Genomic DNA, 23,160 nt, shown 5'->3' with positions numbered 1-23,160 from the left:
CTTTTCCCAAAGGTAGGGGAGTCTAAAACTAGAGGGCACAGGTTTAAGGTGAGAGGGGAGAGACAGGAAAATGTCCAAAGGGGCAATTCTTTCACACAGAGGGTGGTGAGTGTCTGGAACAAGCTGCCAGAGATAACAATAGAGGTGGGTACAATTTTGTCTTTCAAAAAGCATTTAGACAGTTAAGATGGGTATAGAGGGAAAGGAACCAAATACGGGCAATTGGGACTAACTTAGGGGTTTTTAAAAACAGGGGGCAGCATGGACAAGTTGGGCCGAAGGGCCTGTTTCTATGCTGTAAACCCTTATGACCCTATGGCTCTATGAATCATCCTCAGTGTGCTAAAAATAACGCAACCAATTTAAGGTGATCAGTTGAGTTTGCAGCCTTTGAGTGTACTGGCTGTCACATATATTAATACAGAGGACCCTGTTCTTCACAGACACATTGCGCCTGTTTCAACTAAACAAAATATACTGACAGCCATTCGCTGATTCAGTCTTCAGGGCAGTGCCTTCAGCCAATCAGAGACAAGCTGCTGGGTTTAAATTTGCAAACAATGCTTGGCAGTTAACTGCCAGTCATCATTAACTGATGCAATCTCCATGGCACTGCCTCTACCAACCAGAGTCCACGTACCAACTAATCAGCATCTTTTTTTTCCTCATAGTGTTGTTTCCCCAGGTGTTCAGTGTGTTTTTGGTGTCCAGTTCAATAACCACCTGGGTGTCCACGTTGAGTAACTCATTACTGGGTCTGTTTCCCCGGCAGATTGTGCTGCTCCAGGGGCTCCCAGGCTTCCTGCTCCTTCAGTGAACCAGGACTGGGGGTGGGGGGGGGTCTTTTCCTTCATTATCTGTGAGCAAAGCCACTCAATTAAGCAATGTTGTTCGCAGTAAATGTAAAATTGAAAATCGTCACATTCCAGACGCAGGCCATTTAGCCCTTCACGTGCACCTCCTCCTAACCCCCCCAACCTCATCACACTGTGTGAGGAGGCAACGGCATAGTGGGATTGTCACTGGACTAGTAATCCCGAGACCCAAACAGAAAATGCTGGAAAACCTCAGCAGGTCTGACAGCATCTGTGGAGAGAGAATAGAGCCAACGTTTCGAGTCTGGCTGGCCCTTTGTAATGCAGGGATCCAGGGTAACATTCTGGGGACTGGGGTTCGAATCCCACCACAGCAGGATTAAAAATCTAATGATGACCATGATCTGGTTCACTAATGTTCCTGGAGAGAAGGAAATCTGCCAGCCTTACCTGGTCTGACCTACATGTGACTCGAGGTCCACGTATGGTTGACTTTTAAATGCTCTCTAAAATGACCATCAGCAAACCACTCAGTCCAAGTTGGGATGGGCAATAAATGCTGCCCAGCCAGCGATGTTCGCGTTCCATGTAAGAATTTTAAATAAAGCATAACCACCTTCATGTGTTTAACTAGACTCCCTCGAATGCATTCACTACTCATGGCGAGTTCCACATTCTCACCAGGAGCAAGTTTCTACAAAATTCTTGACTGAATTTATTCGCATCTTTCTCATGTTTATGCAAATCGATGCATATTGCTTCTTTAAATAAGCAGCTCACACACAGACTGTGAAATGTTTAACTTCCTCTGGTTTTGTGGAGCTGTTGAAGTTACAAAGTGTCTCAGCCACCACCTCCTCCCTTCGAGATACGGGAGCTTCTGTTACTGCACCTGTCCAAGGCCGGGGATTGCCGATGGCGCAGGTGATGGTAGGGGGTGCCAGTATATTGCGGGGTAGAGCTGAAGGATGTTTACAGGCAGAAGATTGGCTCTCAGTACCCCCGCAGCTTCCTGATTTTGGGTACCTTGATCAGAAACTTGCTTGGAACCAGGAAACCCTCCTCCCTACAAAAGTAACTCTGACAGAGTTTACCTTATGAGCTTCCCACATGGTGACCCCCCATGCACCCCCCTCCGCCCTGAGCCCTAAGAGTGGAGGTCATTGAGGGGACACACTTAAGGTTCTCAACTGGCAGCAAGATGGGACACCCATCCATGGAGCTTCTCACCACAGACTCAAGTGGGGCAGAGATAGGACCATCCCGCCCAATTAAATCCCCCTCATGCCACCAAACTCAACCAAGAGAAAGACTTTAAATTCTGCCAGTTAAATTGTTATAGGAATTTGAATGCAGCTTTATCTCCCTTACCTGCTCTAAAAGTGATGAGAGTGTCAGTCATTACAGAGGTGGAATGAAAGCACTCACATTTCATACTAAAAATATTTTAATTGACGTCAGGTAGTTAGTCCGTATAGATCACAATACGAGCTACCATTCTACCAATATCATTTTATATATGTGAGAATAACCACTGGAATTAAATAAATAAAATGGGGAGGCAGTGGCGTAGTGGTATCGTCACTGGACTGATAATCCAGAGACCCAGGGTAATGCTCTAGGGATCTGGGTTTGTATCCCACTGTGGCAGATGGTGAAACTCTGGAATTAAAATGATGACAATGGAATGAGCATCAATTGTTGGGCAAACTCATCTAGGTCACTCATATCCTTTCGGGAAGCAAACCGGCCACCCTTACTTGTCTGGCCGCCAGGTCCACAGCGATGTAGTTAATTCGTAAGTACCCTCATCGATGGGCAACAAATGCTGGGCCAGCCAGTGATACCCACATCCTGTAAATGAATTTAAAAAATCTCTATCACTGTAAATGTAACTTCTTAATTTTTTTCATGGAATAGAATCCCTACAGGGCAGAAGGAGGCCATTTGGCCCGGTGAGCCTGCACCGATAATAATCGCATCCGGGCCGTATCCCCTTAACCCCACATATTACCCTGCTAATCCCCAAGACACTGAGAGACAATTGAGCATGGCCAATTAACCTGAGCTGTACATCTCTGGAGTGTGGGAGAAAACCGGAGCATCCGAAGAAACCCATGGAGACATGAGGAGAATGTGCAAACTCCACACAGACAGTGACCCGAGGCTGGACCTGAACCCGGGTTCCAGGCACTGTGAGGCAGCAGCATTAACCACTCTGCTACCGTGTGCTATTTTATTTTTACTCTGCTGATCACTTCCTTACTTGTACTGTGCTCGTGGGTCTATGCTGACTCCTAGTCTAGCAATGACCCCTTGTTATCAAATTCCTTTCTCTCCCGCCACCGCACCCCCCCCCCCCCCCCCCCCCACAACTAACTCTGTAACTGCCTCCGGCCCCTCCACCAGCCAAGCTCTCTGCCCTCCTCCATTTCTGACCTCTTGTATATCCTGATCCCAATCGCTCTAGAGTTGATGGCTGTGCCTCCAGCTGTTTCGGTCCTCAGTTTTGGAATTCCCTTCCTCTGGTTCTCCATCTCTCAGACCTCCTTTCCATCTACGAGCTCCTTAAAACTTACCTCTTTGACCAAGTTTTTGGTCATCTGTCCTAATGTCCCCATAGGGTGGCACGGTGGTGGTACAGTGAGCACTGCAGCTCACAGCACCAGGGAGCTGGGTGGTCTGTGTGGAGTTTGCACATTCTCCACGCGACCACCTCGGAGGTCTGTGTGGAGTTTGTACATTCTCCACGTGTCTGTGTGGGTTTCCTCCAGGTACTCCCGTTTCCTCCCACAATCCAAAGATGTGCAGGTTGGGTGGATTGGCCATGTTAAATTTCCCCTTAGTCTCAGGGAGATTAGCAAGGTAAATATGTGGGGTTGTGGGGATAGGTGGGATTGTTGTCAGTGCAGGCTTGATGGGCCAAATGGCCTTCTCTTGCACTGTAGGGATACTAGGATTGTAAGTGACTTGACTTTTTCTTCATAACAAAAACACCATGGGACATGTTATTACAAACTATAGTTTGCTGCATTTGTATACTGTGTCATTGTATATGTGTGCGCATGTATCATTATGAGTATGTACTTGTACATACCTAGATACAGCTATATATATAAAACCATTACACAGCCACTGAAATTGAAAACCATTCTCCCATACCTGATGTGATTGATAAGGATTACATGATGCTTAAAATGAGTGTGTCACCATCAGGGAGCCCTGTATATCCTGGTATGAATCAATAATGTCTCCATAACATATCAAGGGGTCGCATGAATTATTGAGGGGGGTCTCGGATTCCACAGCTACTAAGTAGCATATTAAAAAGAGAAAATAGAGGGGGAAGAGGTGCAGAGGAAAGGGAAGCAAGAAGTGCTGTTGTGTCTGGTTCCAGGGTCAAGGGCAGGCAGAGTTAACTCCACCCAAAGGATCATCTGTATCAGTGAGACGGTGTTGTGGCCACCTTCCAGCCTTGTTGCTTTGCTGTTTGGGGTTAACAGAGAAAACACACAGAGGCCTGGAAGGACACATAGACCAAGAGCCGAGGATTCAGATGCAGCTTTCTGCTGAAATAAAACCGCGTCACAAATCCTCCCTGTGCCCAACGTGCAGCTTTCAAAGGGAAAGACTGGACTCATATTAGACCTCACTTTTTAGAGAAATTATAGAAACCTTACAGTGCAGAAGGAGGCCATTTGGCCCATCGCATCTGCACCGACAACCATCCCACCCAGGCCTGTAACCCCATATATTTACCCCACTAATCCCCCTGTCACTAAGGGACAATTTAGCATGGCTAATCCCTCTAATCTACGCATCCCTTGACACTAAAGGATAGATTTAGCATGGCCAATCAACCTAACCCGCACATCTTTGTAGTGTGGGAGGAAACCAGAGCACCCGGAGGAAACCCATACAGACACGGGGAGAATGTGCAAACTCCACACAGACAGTGACCCAAGCCGGGAATTGTACCCAGGAGCTGTGAGGCAGCAGTGCTAACCACTGTGCCAATGTGCCGCTCTTTTAGAAAATAGGATCAATCTCAGGTTACTCAGGGACTGCTGTGGTTCAAGAAGACCGTTCACCACCATCTTCTAAAGGGCAATTAGGGATGGGCAATAAATACTGGCCTAGCCAGCAACACCCACACCCCATGAATGATTTTTTTTAAAAAAATCTGTAGAGTTGACAAATTGTTCCTTGTTCCAATACAAATGGAATGTGAGTGAAAGTCAGTCATACAATAAAGACAAAATATTATGGGTTAGTCCCGAGATCATTATGTCTGTGCTGACTCTTCTGAAAAACAATCCAACGAGTCTCACTCCACCTCCTGTTTCTTCCCCATATCCCTGCATTCATTTTCTCTTCCTTCCAGGATTGATCCAATTTCCTTTTCAAAGCAGCTATTGGAGCTGTGTGCGCCAATCTTTTTTTATTCATGTGTGGGACATGGACGTCGCTAGTTGGCCAGCATTTATTGCCCATCCCTAGTTGCCCTTGAAGAGCAGTTGAGAGTCAACCACATTGCTGTGGCTCTGGAGTCACATGTAGGCCAGACTGTGTAAGGACGGCAGATTTCCTACCCTGAAGGACAGTAGTGAGCCAGATGGGTTTTTCCCGACAAGTGACAATGGTTTCATGGTCATCAGTAGATTTTTAATTCCAGATATTTTTTATTGAATTCAGATTCCACTGTTGTGGATGGTGGATTCGAACCCAGGTCCCCAGAGCATCACCCTGGGTTGCTGGATTACTATTCCAGCGATGATACCACTGCGCCACTGCCTCCCTTTATGTGAAGTGACTTGAGGCATTTTAAGACATTATACAGACAAGTGACTATCACTCTTTGTTGGCAGTAGTTACCTGAGTCGAGTGGTTATCAATGGTGTCTTATTTTCTGCCTCTGATTCCTCAAATTAAGGTGAACAGATGAAGGATAGTGGAGTCTCTGAAGACAAAGAGAAACATACTGACTCTTCACAGCTCTCAAAGAAAATACCTTAAAGAGTTACCTACATATGGAAGAAGTTCTTCAAAAAGAAAGTAGCTGTTCCGTGTAAGCTTGCAGCATTGTCTTCATTTCATACAGATTATTTCATCTACTTTGCCATCATCTATCTGTCTGATTTATCAATTGAAATGGACCAGTCAGATCCACAATAAAAGAAACAAGACTGTAGATGGGGACTTCCTCTTGTAATGATGCTATTAGTTAATCTTCCATGTCATTGTACAGGAACAAAGCTAATAAATAAATTGCGTCTCTCTCATCTTTGTATCTCCTATGGCCTTTATTTCATCCTTCCTGGAGGTTTGGAGGTTTCTGTGGCAAGTTTCCTGTTCCCTTCGTGAGCCTCACGGTTCTTTCCCCTTCATCTCCCTTTGCTTGTAATCTTCTTTCTTTCAAACCTAAACTCTCTAACAGATTAATGATTGTCGAATTCTGGCCTCCCCCTGCACCTCCCATTAACTTCACTCCACCAACAAAGAGTTGTGAATGAAGCCCAGTCCATCGTGCAAATCAACCTCCCATCCATTGACTCTGTCTACACTGCCTGCTGCCTCAGAAAAGCAGCCAGTGTAATTAAGGACCCCACACACCCCGGACATTCTCTCTTCCACCTTCTTCTACTGGGGAAAAAGATACAAAAATCTGAGGTCATGTACCAACTGACTCAAGAACAGCTTCTTGCTGCCGTCAGACTTTTGAATGGACTTACATTAAGATGATCTTTCTCTGCCCCTATCTGTAACTGCAACACTGTATTCAGCACCTTTTCCTTTTCCCCTGTGCATTCTATGAACGGTATGCTTTGTCTGTATAGCGTGCAAGAAACAATATTTTTCAATGTATCCCAATACATGTGACAATAATAAATCAAATCAAATCAAATCAAACCATTGATGGCCATGTTTGGGATTTATTTCTGGAGCTCCCTCTGTAAACCTCTCCACACTCCCCCAAGGGGGCTGTAAGTGTGAGATAACAAAGAACAACACAGCACGGGAAACAGGCCCTTCGGCCCAACGAGCCCGCGCCGCCGTCCCACTGTCTCAGTGTCCTATTCGTGATTTTAGTCTACGCCTAATGTGCGAGGATCAGGGAGGTCCAATTTAGGGACAATTTAGTACCCAATCAATCAGCCTAAAAGCACATCTTTGGGGATGTGGGAGGAAACCGGAGCACCCGGAGGAAACCCACGCAACCACGGGGAGAACGTGCAAACTCCCACAGACACAGGCCCAAATCCATGTGTCCACACAGCAACAGAGATAGTCTCTGAGCTGTCATGTTGCCCTCGAGATGGTCCAGTTTAAGCACACTAACGACATGAAGCAATAGGCAACTCCCGAAGCAACGTCCAAGAGCAGCCCACTACAACCTGCCGCATGCATGCCCCTTGCTGGACTTAAATGCCTGTGGAGACAAAAAAATTCATTATTAAACAGGCAAAGACTGTAACATCCTGAGGCAAAACGTATTCCCAAGCCTACAATGTTTAGTAAGGCCTACTATATCCCCCTATATGTAGCCCACTCATGTGGCTGTCTAAGTGACTCTTAAACAACCCTAGCGTGCCTGCTTCCACCACCTTACTCGGCAGTGCATTCCACACCCCCACTACCCTTTGCGTGAAAAACTGCCCTCTAATATTTGTCTTATACCTAGCCCCCTCACCCTAAGCCCGTGACCCTCGTTCTATCCATTTCTAATAGCGGAAAAAGCTTACCACCATTTACTCTATCTATCCCCTTCATAATCTTATAAACCTCTATTAGATCCCCCCTCAGCCGACGTCTCTCAAGGGAAAACAGCCCAAGTTCATTCAATCTTTCCTCGTAAGACAGCCCTTCCATACCAGGCAGCATCCTGGTAAATCTCCTCTGCACTCTCTCCAGGATCTCTACATCCTTCCGGTAGTACGGCGACCAGAACTGGACGCAGTACTCCAAGTGAGGCCTAACCAACGTTCTATACAACTGCAACATCAGACTCCTACTCTTATATTCTATACCTCTTCCTATGAAGGCTAACATACCATACGCCTTCCTCATCACATTCTGCACCTGCACCGACACCTTCAGGGACTTGTGCACTTGCACCCCCAGGTCTCTCTGCGTATCTATACTCCGGATAGTTCTACCTTTTATCGTATAACTCCCCTCCACATTATTCCGGCCAAAGTGCATCACCTCGCATTTCTCCGGATTAAATTCCATTTGCCATCTATCTGCCCAATCTACCAGCCTGTCTATGTCCTGTTGCATTGCCAGGCACTGCTCCTCAGTACCTGCCAATCCAACCATCTTAGTGTCATCAGCAAATTTGCTGATCACACCACCTACCCCCTCTTCCAAGTCATTAATATATACCACAAATAGAAGAGGTCCTAGTACCGAGCCCTGCGGCACACCACTGGTGACAGACCTCCAATTGGAAAAGGAGCCTTCCACTACTACTCGCTGTCTCCTCCTCCCAAGCCAGTTCTCCACCCATCTACATACCTGGCCTTGTATCCCATGAGCCTTCACCTTTTCTATCAGCCTACCATGAGGGACCTTGTCAAACGCCTTACTGAAATCCATATAGACGACATCAACGGCTTGTCCTTCGTCAACCGTTTTTGTCACCTCTTCAAAAAATTCCACTAGATTCGTAAGGCACGACCTCCCTGTAACGAAGCCATGCTGCGTATCCCTGATCAGATTGCAGCGCTCCAGATGTTCATACATCCTGTCCTTGATGATCCTCTCCATTAGCTTGCCTATAACTGAAGTCAAGCTCACCGGCCTATAATTCCCTGGGTTATCCCTCTGACCCTTAAACAACGGTACTACATTTGCAAATAATTGCTAACAAATCAATTTAAATTTATATTGAAACATTTGGGCTTTATGATTTGTCCCAATCTTCAGATTCCAGCTATGTTCAATGGAACGGCACAGTGGCACATTGGCACTGCTGCCTCACAGCGCCAGGGACCCGGGTTCGATTCCCGGCTTGGGTCACTGTCTGTGTAGAGTCTGCACGTTCTCCCCGTGTCTGCGTGGGTTTCCTCCGGGTGCTCAGGTTTCCTCCCACAGTTGGAAAGACGCGCTGGTTAGGGTGCATTGGCTGTGCTACATTCTCCCTCAGTGTATCCGAACAGGTGCCGGAGTGTGGCTTCATTGCAATGTTAATGTAAGCCTGCTTGTGACACTAATAAATAAACTTTAACTTTAAACAATGTGAGGAAGGAGCAGGGAATCTATCAGGTAGAATGTGAAATACCTTATTTAAACACTTCATGCATTTATGCATCAGTGGTGAATGTGGAAAGGTGAAATCTTATTTTCCACTATAAGTTGATAAGGTACATTGGTTTCCTAGCTTAAAGGTGAATGGTTTGTCCATATGTATTAAGTTGCAAATTGGTTACAAATATTTAAGTAGTGATGTATGTATTGGGAACATCACTCCCTCTCTGCTGTGCCACATTGATCTATTGTACAATCAATAAATTAAATCCTGGATCACTTTTCATTATTTTTGCAGAAGTTACTCCATCCTTTATATTGTCTTTTCTTAATTGAAACCATTAGGAATTATTGATTTCCCCAGTGCCATCAAACAGTGGGGCAAACTCACAGACATTGAAAGCACTGGGAAATCACAAAGCACACTTATCAACTGAAATAATAATAACCGTCTACAGTGTCCTCAACATTTATCCCTTGATCAGAATCACACACTGAAGAAGCAAATTAGTTGAGATTGTTTGGTCATTATCACGTTGATGGCTGTGAGATCTTGCTGTGCGCAAATTGGTTGCCATGTTTCCTACATTCCAACACGTAACCATACTTTAAAAAGTATTTTTTGATAAATACTTTTTGATAAATATTTTTTGATAAAGATAAAGGGGGGGCGGTTTAGAATGGAGTTGAGGAGGAACTTCTTCACTCAAAGGGTGGTGAATCTCTGGAATTCTCTGCCCGTTGAAGTGGTGGAGGCTGCCTCGCTAAATATTTTTAAGACGCGGGTTGATGGGTTTTTGATAAGAGAGGGGATTAAGGGTTATGGGGAGAGGGCGGGAATGTGGAACTGAGCCACGACAGATCAGCCATGATCTTATTGAATGGCGGGGCAGGCTCGAAGGGCTGGATGGCCTACTCCTGCTCCTATTTCTTATGTTCTTATGTTCTTATTTAATTGGCTACAAAGTGAATTGGGACACCTTGAATTAAAGCAAAAAGTCAGTACCAGCCGACTCAAGAACAGCTTCTTCCCTGCTGCCGTCAGACTTTTGAATGGACCTACCTCACATTAAGTTGATCTTTCTCCGCACCCTAGCTATGACCGTAACGCTACGTTCTTACTCTCTCCTTTCCTTCTCTATGGATGGTATGTTTTGTATATCGTGCAAGAAACAATACTTTTTACTGTATGCTGATACATGTGACAATAATAAATCAAATCAAATCAAATCAGATACTGCAGATGCTGGAATCTGAAACAAAAACAGGAAATGCTGAAAGGTCTGACAGCCTCTGTGGAGAGAGAATAGAGCCAACGTTTCGAGCCTGGATGTCCCTTCGTCAGAGAATAAAGCCAAGTCCACCACACAAACCAGCCTCCCAGCTACTGACTCTGTCTATACTTCCCGCTGCCTTGGAAAAGAAGCCAACATAATTAAGGACCCCACACACCCCGGACATTCTCCCACCTTCTTCCATCAGGAAAAAGATACAAAAGTCTGAGGTCACACACCAACCGACTGAAGAACAGCTTCTTCCCTGCTGCTGTCAGACTTCTGAATGGACCTACCTCGCATTAGGTTGATCTTTCTCTACACCCTAACTATGACTGTAACACTACATTCTGCACTCTCTCCTTTCCTTCTCTATGAACGGTATGTTTTGGCTGTGTATTGTCCAAGAAACAATATTTTTCATTGTATGTTAATACATGTGACAATAATAAATCAAATCAGAGCAGTTCTGCGCTGTCTCCACAGATGCAGTCAGACCCGCTGAGTTCTGTTTTTTAGCAGTTTCTGTTTTTGGTACATGTTGAAATTGTGTAAGGTTAAATGCAAGTGCTGTCTTTCCCTTACTGCCCTCTCCTGCCCTTTCCTCGTGGAGGAAAGCTGGTGGACACTGTGCGCTCCGCATGGCCCACCCAAGCACGGACAAGAGGCGAGGTGCATTTGCTCTAATTTGAGCTTTCAGCTTCTGCAGTACCAGTGGGTGCAGTTTTGCACTTGGCTGAACCTGTCTTTGCAATCTTCGCACTCGACCCCCGCCCCCCCCAACCATCTCCGCTTTGCCCTCAGACACTGAGCTCCTTTCCTGCTTCGATGTAACTGCGGGTTCTCTCACCGAGCTGTGAGTACATCTTTCTTTCCTGTTGAATTGTGAGACGAGCGAGCCTGCCAGAATGTGCCAACAATGATTCTTCAGTAATGTTTTTGAGAGGGCAGGCATGAGAGCTCATCGTCACTTAGGGAGCAATATTTTCATTATTAAACCCTCCTCAATTCCTTCACCTGAATAACACAGAACCCAATATTTACTCCAGAAACACTCCCATTTTCCGCAATGTGAATGCAATTCATTTTCTCATACATACACGTATGATTGCGGAGTTAATGCGGATCTCAGAATTTTCCCCAAATGGTTCTCACAATAATACCAGTATAGAGGAGTGTTTTTTTTTCTCATGTCTCCACTCAAACTCATCAACATGTCGATGAGTAGACAGTTTGCCAAGAGACAACGCAATCGAGCAAAGCTTTCAAACAGATTCTTGTAAAAGTTTGCTTTTAAAAAATACAATCCTCCACATAACTATAAGTTAAATTATTCACTAATTACAAGTAAGGCTGCAATGGAGTGAAATTCCCTTAGTCGCCACACTCCGACACCTGTTCGGGTCAATGCAACTAACCTGCATGTCTTTCAGACTGTGGGAGGAAACCAGAGCGCCCGGAGGAAACCCACGCAGACACGGGGAGAACGCGCAGACTCTGCACAGACGGCGGCCCAAGCCAGGAATCGAACCCAGGTCCCTGAGACACTGTGAGGCAGCAGAGCTGAACCGCTGTGCCACCAGAGCTTGTGTAACTTGATTAATGAAACGAGAAAAGGGTTTGTCACTAAAAATGAGCGCTTTAATCAGTGGGGAGGCAGCACCTGTGAGTAAGCCACTAAAAGGAAATGACTGTCTTTTTCTAAATAAAAGGAGCTATTTACATACTGATTGACAGTTTGCAGCTCTGATTATTTTAATCTGGGGGCTGTGGTCAGTGTTACAGGTGAGGCTTGTTTGCAGCACGATGTTCATTAAACTAATGGCAAACAAACTCACTTTATCCTCGCTGAGCATGATTTGCATTTAATATTTCACAATCCATTGCACCGGTTCATCCAATTTTGAGGGAATTGTGCTGAATGATTCCGTGCAAACAGACGGAAACTATTGCCTCAGATGTTTGATTCTCACAGCAAGGAATATTTTTGCTGTCGATTCTATAACAACTTGGTTTCACTTGTTAACACTCCTCTTGTCTCTGAATCAGAAGGATTTGTAACCAAGCCCCTCTGTGGAATTGGGAATAAATCAAAGCTGAACTTCCAGTACAGGAGGGAGTGAATCCCACAGTGCAGCTGGAGGCCATTCCATAAGACCATAAGACATAGGAGCAGAATTCGGCCACTCGGCCCATCGAGTCTGCTCTGCCATTCAATCATGGCTGATATTTTCTCATTCCCATTCTCCTGCCTTTTTCCCATAACCCCTGATCTCCTTATTAATCAAGAACCTATCTATGTCTTAAAGACACTCAATGACCCGGCCTCCACAGCCTTCTGTGGCAAAGAGTTCCACAGATTCCCCACTCTCTGGCTGAAGAAACTCCTCCTCATCTCTGTTTTAAAGGATCGTCCCTTTAGCCTGAGGTTGTGCCCCCTGCTTCTAGATTTTCCTACGAGTGGAAACATCTTCTCCACGTCCGCTCTATCCAGGCCTCACAGGATCCTGTAAGTTTCAATAAGATTCCCCCACCCCCCCCATCCTTCTAAATTCCAACAAGTACAGACCCAACATCCTCAACCATTTCTCATACGACAAGCTCTTCATTGCAGGGATTATTTTTGCCAACCCCCTCTGGACCATTCAGCCCATTGTGTCTACAATGACTACAATCCCACCCAGGCCCCGCATAACGCCATGCATCTACCCTGGCTGGTCCCCCTGAAATTAAGGGACAATTTAGCATGGTCAATCTGCCAAACCCGCACATCTTTGGAGTGTGGGAGGAAACCGGAGCACCTGGAGGAAACCCACGCAGATACGGGGAGAACGTGCAGACTCCACACAGGCAATGACCAAGCCGGGAATCAAACCCAGGTCCCTGGCACTGTGGGGCAGCACTGCTAACAACTGTGCCACCGTGCCACACCATCAGAAATGCCGAGTAGGACCTTTGCCACCATTATGGTGGCCGGCACACTCGGGCAAGCCGGGACTACCCTGCCATATTGCCCAGGGCCATCAGGTTACCAATTCAGTATGCCAACTACCCAATCCAAGGGCTGGAAGCTCTGCAGTCCCGACTGCACCGTTGGGAAAGACAGACATTGCTGATGTAATAAGGGAATCACGAGGGAGCTCCCATTTAGAGACAGGGCTGGCTGAAATTTGGGCTTTTTTTTTGCTGTGGCCACATAGGCTGGCCTCAATGATTCAAGGGGAAATCCCTCCAGCAGCAGGGTTGGGACTACAGGAATGGCCTTAGATGCTGGCCCCTATATCCTTGGATCATTGAACTTCTGGCTCTGATGGAACGCTCCATCTCCAAGAAGCCACATCCTTGTAAGTCTCCCCATGCGACAGGGCACCGCTCCGTCACTAAAGAATGCCAACAGTCCAGGAAAATAACTCAACTAGATCTTCAGTTGTCAAATTCAGCTTCCTGCCGCCAAGATATATGAAATCAGTAGGAGCCTAGATAGAGAAGACTGGAAGAAAAGTTTCTCCTTTGTGGAGGTATCAATGACTTGGGGGCAGAGATTTAAGCTAAGGGGCCTTAGAGGGGATGTGAGGAAAGTACTTTTCACCCAGAGTGTGGTGGGAGTCCGGAACTCACTGCCTGAAAGGGTGGTGGAGGCAGAGACCCTCTTAACATTTAAGAAATATTTAGATGTGCAATTGTGATGCCAAATCATACAAGGCTCTGGGCTGGAAAATGGGATTTGAATAGGTGGTTGTTTTTAACAGGAGCAGATACAATGGGCCGATAGGCCTTTTTCTGTGCTGTAGATCTCTTTGACTCCATGACGGGTCCCAACATTTTTGTGAACCTCCCAGATAAACATGTCAAGTTGACAGTTAACAGTTTGCCCCTCTCAGAGTATCTCAGTGCTGAGAGATTAATTCCTGAGATTCCGCTCTCATTCTCTGTTACGTTACAAACAGACCAAATGCAACCAGTCCTGAACATTGAGACAATGACGCTGTTGAATATGTAGTGCCGTTTTTCATCATGTAACCCAAACCTATAATTTCCCACTCCATGCTGAAATCAGTAGCTGGACAAGTTTCTCTTTGAATGTTTGAGATGAATGTAAGGCTGCCAATCCTTCCAGGACTGCCCCAGAGTCTCCAGACATCAATGATTAATCTCCAAGATACTGCAACGAGCAGCCTCGGAGAGAAAACGAGGCTTACTGGAAAATGATAGTTTATTTTCTTATTGATTTTTGCCGAAGGTTTGTTAATTAGTTATAAAAATACTGGAGGTTCAGGGCTTTGGGTGAGGAAAGGATTTTAGGCTGGATTGGGTGACTGGAGATCTTTCAAAGAAAGTTCTCTAAATACATTCAATCATTGTTGGCAATGCTGGCTAAACGAGTAATAGTCTTACTAAATTTTTTTTTGCGTATTTTCATACCCATAAACATTTTTTGATTTGGTTTATTATTGTCACATGTATACTGGGTTAAAGTCCAACAGGTTTATTTGGAATCGTGAGCTCTCGGAGCGCTGCTCCTTCACCAGGTGAGTGGAGGTAGGTTCACAAACACGGCATATATAGACAGAGACACAATCGCAAAGTAATTACAGACTGGAATGTGAAGAAGGATTGGAACGCCTTTCCAACGCCAAAATCTCCACATCATGCCTTTGAGAAGGTAGTGATGAACTGCCTCCCTGAATAAAGCTAAGGTGTCTGGCTGGGCTATTTCAGAGGGCAGTTTTCAGGGTTAATATTGGGTCTGGAGCTCGATATCAGGAAGGGTGATGGGTTTCCTTCCCTAAAGGGACATTATTGGGGAACCAGGTGAGAATTTTTGGCAATCCTCTCATTACAAGGTCACCATTACTCAGACTAGCCTTTTACTCCAGATTTGATTCAATTGAATTTACATTTCCCCGCTGCCTTGCTGGGTTTTGAACTCATGTACATCTCGAGAATATTAGTTTAGAGTGTTCTCCTACAAGATAGTGAGGAACATGGGACGGTCAGAAGCTTTTTCCCAGGGTGGAAGAGTCAATTACTAGGGGGCGCAGGTTTAAGGTGCGAGGGGCAAGCTTTAAAGGAGATGTACAAGGCAAGTTTTTTCCACAGAGGGTGGTGGTTGCCTGGAAGTTGCTGCTGGGGGAAATAGTGGCAGTGGATACGATAGTGAATTTTAAGAGGTGTCTTGACAAATACATGAATAGGATGGGAATAGAGGGATATGGTCCCTGGAAGGGTAGGGGGTTTTAGTTAAGTTGGGCAACATGGTCGGTGCAGGCTTGGAGGGCTGAAGGGCCTGTTCCTGTGCTGTAATTTTCTTTGATCTTTGTTCTCTTTGTTTAGCGCTTGGGTTTTTAGAGTTTATGATTGCATCATCACCACTCTCTATGTCCACATTCGCAGTTCCAGGCATTATTTCCCATCTTAGCATTTTTTTCCCCCCAGTGAGGATGGATTTCACTTTCCGAACTCAATGATCTTAAAGGCGGAATTATCTCTGTTGCTCTTTTTTATGATGACAATGAATAAATCAAGGAAGGAAAGTGGAAGGATGAAAGCACAAGCAAGCAAATGAGACGTGAAAATAAAGAAAAATCGAAGGCAAAGTGATTGACTGTTGACGGTTCTCCCCAAGCAGTTTCATGCACTGATTTTGAAGAGGAAATGGTTTAAAGCTGGCGGGAAAAACATTGCTCGGGATCCGGGAAAAACCTGACTGTGCACTGAGCCCTTTGGTCTTAATGATCCTTGTGTATTGGAGGCTGATCTGGAGGGTTTTTTTATTCATTAGCGGGACATGGGCGTCGCTGGCTGGCCAGCACTTATAGCCCATCCCTTGTTGCCCTTGTTTAAAGGGCAGTTGAGAGTGAACCCCATTGCTGTGGCTCTGGAGTCACACATAGGCCAGACCAGGTAAGGACAGCAGATTTCCTTCCCTAAAGGACATTAGTGAGCCAGATGGGTTTTTCCGACAATTGACAATCAGTAGATTTTTAATTTCAGATATAAGAACATAAGAAATAGGAGCAGGAGTAGGCCATCTAGCCCTTCAAGCCTGTCCCCGCCATTCAATAAGATCATGGCTGATCTGAAGTGGCTCAGTTCCACTTTCCCGCTTTCTCCCCATAACCCTTAATCCCCTTGTCTACCAAAAACCTATCTACCTGTGAGTTAAATATATTCAGTGAGGCAGCCTCCACTTCAACGGGCAGAGAATTCCAGAGATTCACCACCCTTTGAGTGAAGAAGTTCCTCCTCAACTCCGATCTAAACTGCACCCCCCCCATTCTTGAGGCTGTGCCCTCTAGTCCTGCTGTCCTTTCTAAGCGGGAAGAATCTCTCTACCTCTACCCTATCCATCCCCTTCATTATCTTCTACGTCTCTGTAAGATCTCCCCTCATCCTTCTAAACTCCAATATTTTCTATTAAATATTTTTTATTGAATTCAAATTCCATCATCTGCTGTGGTGGGATTCGAAGCCAGGTCCCCAGAACATTAGCTGAATTTCTGGATGACCTTTTTTTTCATTCATTTGTGGGACATGGGCATCGCTGGCTGGCCAGCATTTATTGCCCATCCCTAGTTGCCCTTGTTCAAAGGGCAGTTGAGAGTGAACCCCATTGCAGTGGCTCTGGAGGCACATGTAGGCCAGATCAGGTAAGGACAGCGGATTTCCTTCCCTAAAGGACATTAACGAACCAGAAGAGTTTTTCCTACCAATCGTTTCATGGTCATCAGTAGATTCTTAATTCCAGATATTTTTTATTGAATTCAAATTCCACCCTCTGCCGTGGCGGGATTCGAACCCAGGCTCTCCGGAACATTAGCTGAGTTTCTGGATTAATAAATCTAGCGATAATACCACTCGGCCATCGACTCCCCATTTGACAGGGGAAATATCCAAGGATAAGGTGAGTTTCAGTAACTTTGCGGACATCTCATGTTTTTCAGGAGAATCTTTACAGCTATGCCGACAATTGTTGCCATGGCAACTTTAACCAGATCACAGCATAGTCACATCGACTTGTTGTGAAAGGGCAGCATCTGTTATTTTTTTTCTCCTGCAGACTGTATGAGGAATAGACATAAGGAAATGCGGGGAGCCGGTGGGCATGCGAGCAAGAGAGGGACAGGAAAGCAAAACTACAATCAGAGACAAAGGCAAGTCATTCGAGAGCGGGAGATGGAAGAGGAGTTGAGTTGCCAACATGTGAATGCCCTGGAGTCTCCCTCTGTAAACTAAAGACTCATTTTCAGGAAACTGCTGAGGGCAAAACAGAAAGAAAAATTATCAGCATTCAAAAGAATACTTTAGCTGTTATTCTCACAGCGCTAGGGAACAGGGTTCGATTCCTGGGTCGCTGCCTGGATGGAGATTGCATGTTCTCCCCATGTCTACGTGGGTTTCCTCCCACAGTCCAAAAAACATGCTGGTTAGCGTGCATAACCCACGCTAAATTCTCCCTCAGTGTACCCGAACAGGCGCCAGTGTGGTGACTAGAGGATTTTCACAGTAACTTCATTGCAGTGTGAATGTTAGCTGACTTATGACAGTTGAGGGGGTTGAGCTATGAGCAGAGGCTGAATAAACTAGGCTTGTACTCGTTAGAGTTTAGAAGAATGAGGGGAGATCTCATTGAGACGTATAAGATGATGAATGGGATGGATAGGATAGAGGTGGAGAGACTCTTCCCGCTCAAAAAAGACAGTAGGACTAGGGGGCACAGCCTCAAGATAAAAGGGGGGCGGTTTAGAACGGAGTTGAGGAGGAACTTCTTCACTCAAAGGGTGGTGAATCTCTGGAATTCTCTGCCCGTTGAAGTGGTGGAGGCTGCCTCGCTAAATATTTTTAAGACGCGGGTTGATGGGTTTTTGATAAACGAGGGGATTAAGGGTTATGGGGAGAAAGCGGGAAAGTGGAACTGAGCAGCGACAGATCAGCCATGATCTTATTGAATGGCGGGGCAGGCTCGAAGGGCTGGATGGCCTACTCCTGCTCCTATTTCTTATGTTCTTATGTTCTAATAAACTTTAAACTTAAGCATGTGCAAAGAAATGAAGAGGCTTTATGAACAGACCATCAAAGATCATCCAATCAGATTTGTAAAGCATACATTTGCTTTCTGATTGGCCAGCAACTGGTTGGGTAACTGTTGGCGGGAATGTTTTGCGAGGGGCTGTTGGGGAGGAGGAGGAGATGCTGGAGGCCAGGTGGGGAAACCTTCAGGAATGTGTCAAAGTAATTGGAAACCATGGGAGAAAGATATATCATTCATTGTTTTAAAAATTTTTTTTTATTCATATGCAATAGAACTGCAAGTTTAATAAAAATATGAACCAATGTTGAGTTAGTAGTAATTGAGACAGCAAACAGAATTGGTCAGCTACACAGGAATGACCACATTGAGGGTCATCTTCACTTCTATCTTCAGTGGGAGGCCCCTTCTTTGTCACACTGTGTCTCCTGCCAAAGCAAGGTGGCTGGGCAAGATGACCACTAATACTTATCCCATGCACGCACAGAAAACCAGTGACGTTATTGCCAGAGACACATTGCCAGCAGGAAACCCTAGCTAACCTGATAACCTTCTCTGAGCTGCTTCCAATGCAAATAGGTCCCTCTTTAAGCAAGGTGACCTATTCTGTACCCTATCTAGGTGCATAACATTTTACATTGAGCCAAATAATGACAGATTATTCACCATGGATGGCACACTGGCACCATGTGTGGCACGTTGCTGCCTCACAGTGCCAGGGATCCTGGTTCAATTCCCGGTTTGGGTCACTGTCTGTGTGGAATCTGCACATTCTCCCCATGTCTACACGGATCTCTTCCGGGTGCTCAGGTTTCCTCCCACAGTCTGAAAGATGTGCTGGTTCGATGCATTGGCCATGCTAAATTCTCCCTCAGTGTACCCGAACAGGCACCAGGGTGGCAACTAGGGGATTTTCACAGCAAGTTCATTGTCTTGTTAGTGTAAGTCTACTTGTGACATTAATAAATAAACCTTATTAACTTGTTCTGAATGTATTTTTCCAGGTTATTTTCTCTCCACATTTAGTTGATCAAAAGACATTCCATTTTCTATCTGTTTGGGGTAATATTAATGAATTCTTCTTGGTAATATTAGTCTAAAAATGTAATTCCTTTCTTTGGGTATCGAAACAGATTAAAGAAATAATAATTTATGATAACCTCATAAAGATGTCAATCAATTAAACTCTACATTAGCTGATGTAAACTGACCCCTGCTGAACTCATCTATTTGTGAGTCTTGGGGATCAGGGTGACCCCTGAAGTTACACCCACTGCTCCAAACTCTTCCACAAAACAAAACAAACTTTCAGCATCTACCCTGACAACCCCCCTGAGAATCCGATGAGTCACAACAAGGTCGCCTCTTATTCTTCTAATCTCCAAAGAGTACAGGCCCAACCTACTTCACTTCTCCAAGAAAATTCTTGCTTTAAATGGAGGGCAGCAAAGATTTACCAGGCTGAATACTGGGATGGCAGGACCGTCATGGGATGAGAGACTAATGATTACCTTTATTGGAGTTTAGAAGAGTGAGAAGGGATCTCATAGAATCTGATAAAATTCTAATAGGGTTAGACAGGGTAGATTCAGAAAGAATGTTCCAAGTGATTGGGAGTCCAGAACTGAGGGTCTGAGGATAAGGGGTAAATCTTCTCGGACTGAGGTGAGGAGAAATTTCTTCACCTAGAGGATGGGGAGTGTGTGGAATTCACTCCCACAGAAAGTAGTTGAGACCAAAGCGTTGTGTGATTTCAAGAAGGAATTGGATATAAGTCTTGGGGCTGAAGGGATCGAGGGATATGAGGGGAAGGGGAGGGATCAGGATATTGAATTTGATGGTCAGCCATGATCAAAATGAATGGTGCAGCAGGCTCGAAGGGCCAAATGGCCTACCCCTGCTTCTAGTTTCTATGTGTCCGCTCATACCCAGGATAAATGACTGAGCAGCTACCTCTCCTGGATTAGCGATTGCCAATGAAATTGAAGAAATTTCTCCTCATCTCTGTCTTAAATGCTCGATTCGAGACAGTGAGCCATCGTTCAACTACATCAATATTCCACTGGCATTGTGATTACTTTACAAAAAAACCTTCCTTAATGGAAAACCCCTTGCAATTGAATGAATCATTCTTTTCCTCTCAGTGCATCATCACCTTGAACCAGAGAACTAGCACGTCCTAAATCTTTAACTTTTTAAAGTTTATTTATTAGCGTCACCCAGTAGGCTTACATTAACACAGCAATGAAGTTACTGTCAAAACTCCCTAGTCGCCACACTCCGGCTTCTGTTTGGGTACACTGAGGGAGACTTTAGTTTAGCCAATGCACCTAACCAGCAATGATTTTCAGACTGTGGGAGGAAACCAGAGCACTCGGAGGAAACCCATGCAGACACGGGGAGAACATGCAAACTCCATACAGACAAAGTAAAAGTTTACTTATTAGCCACAAGTAAGGCTTACATTAGCACTGCAATGAAGTTACTGTTAAATTCTCCTAGTTGCCACACTCTGGGTCAATATACCTAGTAAAAAGTCTGACAACACCAGGTTTTAGTCCAACCTATTTATTTGATAATATACTCGCAAGCTTTCGGGTTAGCCCCTTCGTCAGGTGAATGGAGAGTTCTGGCCAGAACTCTCCATTCACCTGACGAAGGGGCTAACCCGAAAGCTTGCGAGTATATTATCAAATAAATAGGTTGGACTAAAACCTGGTGTTGTCAGACTTTTTACTGTGTTTACGCCAGTCCAACGCCGGCATACCCACATCAATATACCTAACCAGCACGTCTTTCAGACAGTGAGAGGAAGCCGGAGCACCCGGAGGAAACCCATGCAAACTCCACACAGAAAGTGACCCAAGCTGGGATTCGAATCCCTAGGACTGCAGTGCTAACCACCGTGCCAGCTCTTAAATCTTACGTTCTTAGTTTATGGAGTTCATGATATCTACATAAAGCTGCAGGTAAAAATGCAGTAATTCTAATTAAAAATTTTATCCTTTATCTGTCAGGTTGCTAAGGTGCAGAAAGCATCTGCGCACTGTATTGAAAAGTAAATTGTAGAAAGTTCACTATCTTTACATTCTGTGTCATTTACTTATGACTAATATGATAACCTTTAAGCACTTTATTTCTTTGTTAAGCTCCCTTTATTGTGTTGCTAATTTGCAGGTGTTTGATCCCACGGCGCCACACTTAGTACTTTTATTAATGACACTCTGTCACTCTGCAATGGTGATGTATCCGCATCATTTTGGAAATGAATTGCTGCTAAATGCATAATTTCAAAAAGCAACGAGTAGATTTAAATGAATGCAAACCACAAAGTGACTCAAATCTATCATGATGTATGCTGGTTTTTTTTGAGCGGTCACCATCTTCACGGCTATTTAAACAAGCGTTCTAAATGGAAATGTACTTGACTTTCTGTAATCAGGTGTAATCAAACAATGTTAGAATTCAACCGATGTGGAAGGCTACGATTAATATTTTGACCACATGGAAGGAAGATATCCCACATAATGGTCTGCGCGACTGCCTCTCCATGCTCACCCGCGCAACTGAAACAAAGAGCTTACAAAAAGCGACCCTAAAAAGGACAGTACGGTGGCACTGTGGTTAGCACTGCTGCCTCACAGCGCCAGGGGCCCGGGTTTGATTCCCGGCTGGGGTCGCTGTCTGTGTGGAGTCTGCACGTTCTCCCTGTGTCTGCGTGGGTTTCCTCCGGGTGCTCCAGTTTCCTCCCACAGTCCAAAGGTGTGTGTGGCTTAGGTTGATTGACCATGTCCCTAGTGTCAACGGATTAGCAGAACAAATATGTGGGTTTATGGGATTAGGGCCTGGGTGGGATTGTGGTCGGTGCAGACTCGATGGGCCATATGGCCTCCTTCTGCACTGTAGGAATTCTATGATTCCTGGCTGGGGTCACTGTCTGTGAGGAGTCTGTGCATTCTCCCCGTGTCTGTGCGGGTTTCCTCCGGGTGCTCCAGTTTTCTCCCACGGACCGAAAGTTGTGCTGGTTAGGGTGCATTGTCCATGCTAAGTTTTCCCTCAGTGTGCCCGAACAGGTGCCGGAGTGTGGCGACTAGGAGATTTTCACTTCATTGCAGTGTTAATGTAAGCTTACTTGTGACACTAATAAATAAATTTTAATTCAGCAGACAATAATATTCTGTTCAATGCTGGTGATTTAAAAACTATTTTTACAATGCATGTCAGAGACATTGATAACTCTTCTTAATAAGCATCAAATGATACATACCATTCCTAACAGTTACAAGTTACCGTTGTCCCTTCACCAATGTTATCTTGCAATCATCATCCCTTTTATTGTTTAATCTCTCCTGCCCGCTAACATATCACAGATCTTTCCTCCTTACCACCCAGTAGGGTAATCCCAGTAACCTGAGTTTCACCTCTACTGAAGTACGTTGCCAAGGCAGGAACCTGCGCAGAGCACCTGCCCACCTGATGGTCAACTGAGCCGCTTAAATTGCCAATGAGTAGTCATTACCTACCCCCCCGTGGGAATTTTGCCAATGTTGTGTGGACCCACCATCGTGTCAGTAAACTCTGGTGAGCCTCCCTGTGGGCTGCCGAGGGGAGAGGAGGGTCCTCCTTCATGGCTGTTCCATGGAGGTGCCCCTTGCTGGCAATGGCCATCCTGATGTCCAACCCGAGGCTCCTGTGGCAGCCTGTGTTAATGAGTCTCTGATTGCAAGGTGCCATCCCAGGGTCCTGCCGCCCACTGCGGGGAGCAAGGTTGGCCAGTGGCTGGACATCTTCT

The 23,160-nt window shown here is 45.3% G+C and overlaps 1 protein-coding gene and 1 long non-coding RNA gene across 2 annotated transcripts in view; one reads left to right on the top strand and one right to left on the bottom strand.

Moving 5' to 3' along the window:
- Positions 1–6,416, top strand: part of stpg2 (sperm-tail PG-rich repeat containing 2) — a 327,666-nt gene extending 321,250 nt beyond the window's left edge. The window contains exon 14 of the mRNA XM_080200232.1: positions 5,749–6,416. The gene's annotated coding sequence lies outside the window, so the exon portion shown is untranslated. The remainder of the gene's footprint in view (positions 1–5,748) is intronic.
- The window catches only part of LOC145350860 (uncharacterized), a 73,808-nt gene continuing 53,212 nt past the window's right edge, over positions 2,565–23,160 (bottom strand). Inside the window, exons 2-3 of the long non-coding RNA XR_013888254.1 lie at positions 5,691–5,775; positions 2,565–2,669 (exon numbers count right to left, since the gene is read on the bottom strand). This is a non-coding gene — a long non-coding RNA (uncharacterized LOC145350860). The remainder of the gene's footprint in view (positions 2,670–5,690; positions 5,776–23,160) is intronic.

This window comes from Carcharhinus amblyrhynchos, chromosome 1 (assembly GCF_965287045.1).
Source record: "Carcharhinus amblyrhynchos chromosome 1, sCarAmb.v2.hapA, whole genome shotgun sequence".
In the NCBI taxonomy this organism is placed as follows: Eukaryota; Metazoa; Chordata; class Chondrichthyes; order Carcharhiniformes; family Carcharhinidae; genus Carcharhinus; species Carcharhinus amblyrhynchos.
Note: the sequence above shows the minus strand (reverse complement) of the source record. Positions and strands in the feature narration are given on the sequence as shown.